Raw genomic sequence first — 7,595 nt, 5'->3', positions numbered from 1 at the left:
GCGCCGCCCCCCGCCGCGCCCTGCTTCCGCCTAGCAACCAGGCCCGCAGGCCTAGCGCCCGGGGGAGGCTGGAGGACAAAGGGCGATAGAGACCAGCGCCCGGGAGGATAGAACGCCCCTCAGCTCGCTTCGCTCCCGCCCTCTCGCGCGCCGTTGCGGGGCGCTGGGAGAAGACGGGGCCATTACCGCACAGCGCCCCCTGCCGGCCGCACGGGGCCCAGCCCCCCCTGCCGGCCGCACGGGGAGAGGCGGGCGCGGCGACGCGGCCTCGCTGCGCAGGCGCAGTGCTGCGGCGAACGCTTCCCGGAGCGGGGCGGGTTCTCTGCTCTGCAGCGCAACCGAAACCGAGAAGTAGATCACTGGGGATTTAAAAACAAACCAGACAAAAGCTAGATCCGCTCAGGTGCCCACTGGCGACACCGCTGAACAACAACAACAACAAAACACTGAAAGTCGCAGGAAAAGAACGACTGAATTCTAAAATCCCTGCATATTTCTCCCGCAGCACCTCAAAACGTTGAGTAGCGTCCATACAGTAATTACTGTAGCTTCGAGAATTTACTCCTGTAGTTTAGAAATTTCCATTAAACAAAAGCATTGCCAGGTGTCAGGGAGATTTAAAGATACAGGTTCTCTCAACCATTGACCACAAAGTAACTGATTAGCAAAGTCTAGACCACACTGTAAGTGGGGCGTCAAAGGAATGCTAATCGACGTTCTCTCTCCCAATTTGAGTTTATGGTAGGAAGGATTAGAAATCTTTGGAGGTTATCTGGCTTGAAACCTGCGTAACCAAATTGGTGGAGCAATTTTGGACATTTTTAATGTTAAGTTTTCTAAGAATTCCTCGAAAAACAGGACAGTAAATCAGCGGAGCAAGACGGTGCACCTTGGTGGACGTCAGTCTGGTCTCTCCTACTTCTTACTTGCTCTGTAGACTTAGACGTTTTAAAAACAAATAACAGTATCTCCGGGCCTCCTCGTTTTCTTCTTTGCTTTGACCCCTAAAGAACAGGATCTGGATGTGGAGCTGATACTAGGTGTCTTCAGGCCACCTGGGAGGGGAAAGTGAGTCTTGTGGACTCCCCATCATTCCACCTTGTTTTAGGGTACTCAGCAGGGCCTAAAACCTGGATTATAACCATCACTGCATGCCGGAGAATAATCCCAGGTCTTAAAAATCCTGACAAATAAGAGGGCCAGCGAGGAAGGAGAGGGTAGTAGTTAAGGTGGGCTGGATCCCATTTAGCTCACATTGGGCGTGTGTGTTCTTGCCAAAATCCTGAGAGGAGAGTGGAGAAGAGTTGAAACGGTGGCTGTCGCTCCTGGGGGTGCTTTCTAACTTTCCCTCTCTCATCTCTGTCTCTGTCCCACGAATGCACATGCCCAATAGCAAATAAAAAGGGAAAAAAAGCTATAAAAGATGTTTTCACATCGTAAAATTTTTTATCCAGATTTCCCTTTCTAGTAATGTTAATACTTCTTTTTGAAAAGTTATTTATTATTATTATTTTTAGAGGTTTTTGCTGTAGCATACATGCACTCACAAGAGAGAAAGACAGAGACAGTAAGAAGGAAAGTGAAAAATCATCCCCCCAGGAGGGATGGCCACGCCACAATCCCTTCTCCTCCATTCTCCTCCCGGGATCTTGGGCACCCATGCACACATACACACCCAGTGTGATTTTCAAACCACTGTGTCCAGGACTCAAACCATGCTTTGCCATGTCTAGCAACATAACTGCTACACCATCTGCAAGTCCCTATTATTATTATTTTTAAATTTGACCAGAGAGAGAGAGAGAGAGAGTGAGAAAGCTACCAGGTCCGGGACCCAAACCATGTGGGAGTCCAGCACCTTAGGCACCATGCTACCAGCCAGCCCCAAGCAATGTTGTTACTTCTAAAACCTCTATCACAGCTTCACGGGAACCAGCAGTTAGCATAATGGCTATGTCGCTGGACTCCCACATAGTCGACCGCGGTTCGTGTCCCGGACCCGGTGGCTTAAAACTCACGCCGGGCGCGTGTGCGTGCGTGCCCAAGATCCCGAGAGGAGAATGGAGGAGAAGGGATTGCGGCGTGACCATCCCCCCTGGGGGGTGATTTCTCGCTTTCTGTCTCTATGTCTCTCTCTGTCTGTCTGGTGAGCGCACGTGCCCTACAGTGAAAATCTCTCCAAAAGAAAAAAAAAAGAAAAAAAAAAAAAGAAAACCTCTATCACAGCTTCAGAAAAGTCTTCAGCTTAGTTGGCTTGGTGCCTTTTTTTACAGGCTGCACAAAATGAATGATAAGAAATTTCCCATCTAGAAATGGAATTACGATTCTATTACCATCTGTATTTGTCAGGGTTCTCTAGAGAATCAGAATCAATAAGATAGATGATAGATAGATAGATAGATAGATAGATAGATAGATAGATAGATGAGAGAAGATATTGGGGAAATTGCTTCACACAATTATGACTGCTAAGAAGTCCCACAACAGGCCGTCTGTGAGCTGAAAATCCCGGGGTGCTGGTGGCATGACTCAGCCCAAGTTCAAAGGCCCCAGAGCAGGGAAGCCGACGCTGTAACTCTCAGTCCTAAGGCCAAGCCTGAAGGTCAGGAGACAGGGGACTGGAACTGGTGTGAGTCAAGTCTGAGGGCAGGAGCGCCTTGCGTTCTGACGTCCAAGGCAACCAAAGAGTTTATTCCATCTCTCTGTCTCTCTCGGGAGAGCCCCTCACCTCCTTGTGTTCTCCCCGAGCCCCTCGTTGGTTGCCCACATTGAGGGCCAATCTTCCCCATCTAGGGACTGAGACGGGCATGTTCATGTCCTCTGGAAACACGCTGTGAACACACCCAGAATAAGCTCTGTTAGATTTGTAGGTATTCCTCAGTCCAGTGAAGTTGACACCCGAACTAACTATCTACTTCCATAACCTGATTTCCTTTCCTATGTAACATTAAAAGCTTTGGTTCTTGAATCTATTGTCACATTTTAACTCAAAATTCATGAGGGGAAATTGTGTAATATCTTTGTGAAGTACCAATGGCTGCTTCAAAATACATACAGGAATGCTGATGGCGGATGTAATGTTGATGTATTAGTCAATGGGAGACTCATTACACTATAAACATAAAAATGTGCGAATTCAAAAGGTCGGGTTTGATGAAAGGTTTGACTCTGAATTCACTATTTTTTCAACCTGATCATCATATTAGGTGTCTTTCTACTTCCATAAGTTTCTACCAGGAAAAAAAAAAAAGAGAGAGAGAACAAAGCCTTTTCTACTTACTTGAATGTAACCCTTTCATTTCTGTAGCTAGTCTACATTTTGGAAGGACCCTCCCTTCACAGTCCTTGGCAGTTCTTGTCAACAGTAGGTGTGACCTGCCACGGGAGGTGTCATGAGCTACATTGCTGTGCTCAGCCTCTTCCACACGCACAGACTCGCAAACGCACTTGGTAAAATTTAAGGCAAACCCCTCAGAAGAAATACAGTGGGCGCATCTACTGAATAACTGCTATTTGTAAAAGCAGAGTGCAGCCGTGACCTTTGAGAGGTGTTCCGGAAATAGCATCCATTTGGAGGAAAGAACAGGAGTGAAAGGACTACCTAGCCCTCCTCCGTTAGCCAAGGTGGCCTATCCCTTTCAGTCCAGGATCTGATCTAATTACACGGGACAATTAACTTCTAATTAAATAGTCCCTTGAAGTGCCACTAATACCTATTGTAAGAGAAGCAGTATGGGGCCAGCAGGTGGCATGGTGGTTAAGGCGTTGGACTCTGACATGGCCCACCACAGTTTGAGTCCCAGAGCTTGCTTCCTCACTTTTCTCTCTCCTTCTCTCTCTAGTGAGCATGCGTGCCCTAAAGCAAATTAAATAATAATAAGTAAAATTAAACAAACAACTCTAGAAAAAAAAAAAAAAGAAGGCAGTATAGCCCAGTATTGAAGAATTCCAAGTTCCACAACTTCACCTCATGCCTTGACCAATCAAGCCTCTCTGAGCCTCTGTTCTCCCAGCTGTAAAACAGGACTAATGGTTTTTCCTCTTGTGGTCTTGGGGAGGATTCGATGCTAACCCTTCCCCGAGGGGCCTCGGCCATGACGAAATTTCTGTGGTGTCTATCTTTCTTGTTCACGTGGAGGGATCATTTTTTGTGTTACTATTCCACGAATTGTTCCCTTCTCTGGCTCTGAGAAGGACACCAGATTCTTCTCATTCTCTGGCCCGGGCCTGTAGTTACGTGCTAGGAGTGATAGCCTCCAAACAGCCATTCTCTCTGGCCTTCGAGAAATAACCACAGAAGAGCATCCCAAAGTCCCATACTCCTTCAGGTCTGCAGGTGCTGTGACCCAGTGAGGCGGGTGGGCAGGGCTGAGTAGAAGCCGAGCACCAGGGCCACCTAGAGGAGCAGCCTGGGCCAGCAGGTGTCGTGGAGGTGAAGGTGCTGGATCCCGCGTGGCTGACTGCACTGGATCCCGGCTTAGAAACAAGCTGGGTGCGTGGACCTGTGGGCCCAAAATCCTGCAGAGAGGATGGAGAAGGGATTACAGCCTGGCCATCCCCCTGGGCTGTGGTTTCTCATCTCTCTCTCTTCCCAGAGAGCACACATGCCATACAGCAAAACTGGAAAAAAAAAAAAAAAAAAGAAAAACCAGAAAAACTCCAAGGGACAACCTTTCCACGTTCTAGTCTTCCAGCACCGTTTGGCTATCACCCTGCAAAGAACGCCAGGTTTTCTAAATTGTCATAAGAAACTAGAATTACAGATTTTGCTGCGAACTCATCCAGTTGGTAAGCGCTAGTAACAAAGTTGTTTAAAGACAAAAACCAGGGCCAACAAATGGCACAGTGGTTAAGGCTCTGGACTCCCACGTGGCTGACCGCAGTTTGAGTCCTGCCCCTGGCGGCTTGCTTTCTCACTTTCCCTCTCTCTCTCTCTTTCTCTCTCTCTCATAAAATTAAAAAGAACCATAATAAATAAATAAATACATTCTTTAAAAAAGAAAACAAAAACCAGTGTATAAACAAAACTAAATACTTCCTCCAGCCACGGTTAGTTAACCTCCAACCTCAGTTCATCGAGGTGGCTAAGCCAGGAGTCCCCGGGGTCAGAGAACAGCCTAGTAAGGAGAGGAGGAGAGGCTGAGTAAAACTGAGAGGGAGGAGAAGGGGGAGAGCGTGGGCGGGGGGCTCACACCGCTTCCTGGCAAAGCCTCGGGGAAGGGGCAGAAGCAGGGACTGGCCCTGTGGGGTCCCTGAAGTGGGATTTAGGCCCAATCTGTCATCCTTGGCACGGATGCTCATGCCTCTGGTTCGGCTCAGAATTATCCTGGGTTGGCTTGGATGGGACTAGGAGGCAAAATGGGCAGGGCTGCCCTCCGTGTCTGCTGCACGGAGAGGGAAGCCCCGGCCATGGCCAGGGTCTCCTGTTGGCTGGCAGGAGGCCGGGGTTAACGTAGGAGCGCAGAAACGCCACACCACGCATGGCTTCCCGTGGCTGTCAGCTTTCCGTGGCTGTCAGCTTTCCGGGTTACCTGAGGCCGGGTGAGCCTCGGGCTCTCCTGTCATGGGGGGTGTACCTTGGTTCTCTTGGGAGAGGAGAGGGGAGTGTGGAGCAGAGTGTCCCCTACCCCACAGAGGACAGGCAGAGCTAGGGACACTTCTGAAGCTGTGACAGAAGGGCCGCAGACCCACAGAGAGCGTCACCCAGGTCTGCAGTCAGTGACGGGCTTCTGGAGGCTGCGGAGTTGGGAGAGGGCTTCATTTTAAGGGCAGGGACAGCACAAATGGCAGGTGGTGCGACGAGAGACCCGCCGCCGTACCCTGTGATGCTGCGAGACACGATGTGGCATTGTCAGACTAAGAGTCGCCTATTGCATGATGTCGTGGCAATATTTTTTCCTCTAAAGGCTTCCTTTTGACTCACTGCAGCCCACAGTGGAGGAGGAGCGGGTGCCAGCCTCCTCAGCTGTCTGGTGGGAAATGCCCCGGGCTTCCGGGTGTTCTGGCCCAGCGAGGTCTGTCCCCACTGAAGGGCCACACAGCATCTGAGCTACCAGCGGTCTGTGGCACAGGTTCGACTTAGTCCTGATGTCACACTGCACCTGAGGGCACGATCCTACCACTGCTTCGCTGTGTTGGAAACGAGCAAAGAAATACAGGCAGTAATCCCCCCTCCCCCCAATGCAGGAGACTAAGCATATGGCCTGGGTTCAGAGGGAAGCCTCCCTCCACCTCTCACCCCCACCCCTAGGCACAAGGCGATCCCCGCCCGCTCCCCTCCAGCCCCCACCCCAGCAGCTAGCAAGCATGGCTGCACCATTTCCCACGGGATGCGACCGAGCTGTTGCCCTGGACAACTGAACAGACCAGAGTCAGCCTCCCTGAGGGTGGGCATGCGTTTCTGCTGCCCACGTGGTACAGCGCATGCGCGTAGCTGTGTGCGTTTCTGCAGGTTCTGGGGAGTGGCAGGCCAACAGGGTGTCGAATCGGGACGTTATCTGTTGCTTTATTTTGTCACCCCTGAACCAACAGGACAGAAACGGGTGCTACGTTCCCTTTATTCTAACGAGCACCCGAGGAGACCAAGGCCAGATAACACTGGGCATGGGAGGAGGTGAGCACGCTGCCTTCGCTACCCACGCGCCTCCGCCGTATGTTCATGGACGGTGAACTGAGGAGCGGTGAGATGAGCTTGAGGCTTCTCTGCTTGAAAAGGGGGAGACGCCGATCCTCTTCACCCAAGCCAAGTGAAAAGGAATCGGCCCAATGGAAACTTAGAAAGATGGGTGGACTTGCTGGCCAGCAGTTCTCTGTGGGCACACTTGAGTGGGAAGAGACAAAGAGACAGCACGAGAGAGACACTGGTTGATTAGCAGCCTGCACCCACATTTTTTGTGACTTTTTTTGTGTGAGAGTCCCATGGATAAGAAAGAATACAGGGGACCAGCAGTTAGCGTAATGGCTATGTCGCTGGACTCCCACGTAGTCGACTGCGGTTCGAGTCCCGGACCCGGTGGCTTAAACTCATGCTGGGCGCGTGTGCGTGCGTACCCAAGATCCCAAGAGGAGAATGGAGGAGAAGGGATTGTGGCATGGCCATCCCCCATGGAGGGTGATTTCTCGCTTTCTGTCTCTCTGTCTCTCTCTGTCTGTCTGGTGAGCACTAGCGCCCCATAGCAAAAACCCCTCCAAAAAAAAAAAAAAAAGAATACAAAAGGACTTGGGGACCAGCAGGAGGCATGGTGGTTAAGGCACTGGACATTCCCACATGGCTAACCACAGTTCGAGTCCCGGACCTGGTGGCTGACTTACTTTCTCACCTCTCTCTCTGTCTGTGTATGTCTCTCTCTGGTCAAATTAAACATGAATGAATAAATAAAGTTAAATAAATAATTCCTTTTCTAAAAAAATACAAAAGGACAAACAGTTATGGAGAAGTGAAATTAGAGTCTAAATTTATTTTGGTGCAAAAAAACAAAGGAAATCCACCCACAGCTTTTTCATAGTACACATTTTTCTTTCGTTCTTTTTAAAATTTTTAAAAAATTTTTAAAGAAATATTTTATTTAACTTTTATTTATTATTATCATTATTAT

This window comes from Tupaia chinensis, unplaced genomic scaffold, assembly GCF_000334495.1.
Source record: "Tupaia chinensis unplaced genomic scaffold, TupChi_1.0 Scaffold144806_1, whole genome shotgun sequence".
Lineage (NCBI taxonomy): Eukaryota > Metazoa > Chordata > Mammalia > Scandentia > Tupaiidae > Tupaia > Tupaia belangeri.
Note: the sequence above shows the minus strand (reverse complement) of the source record.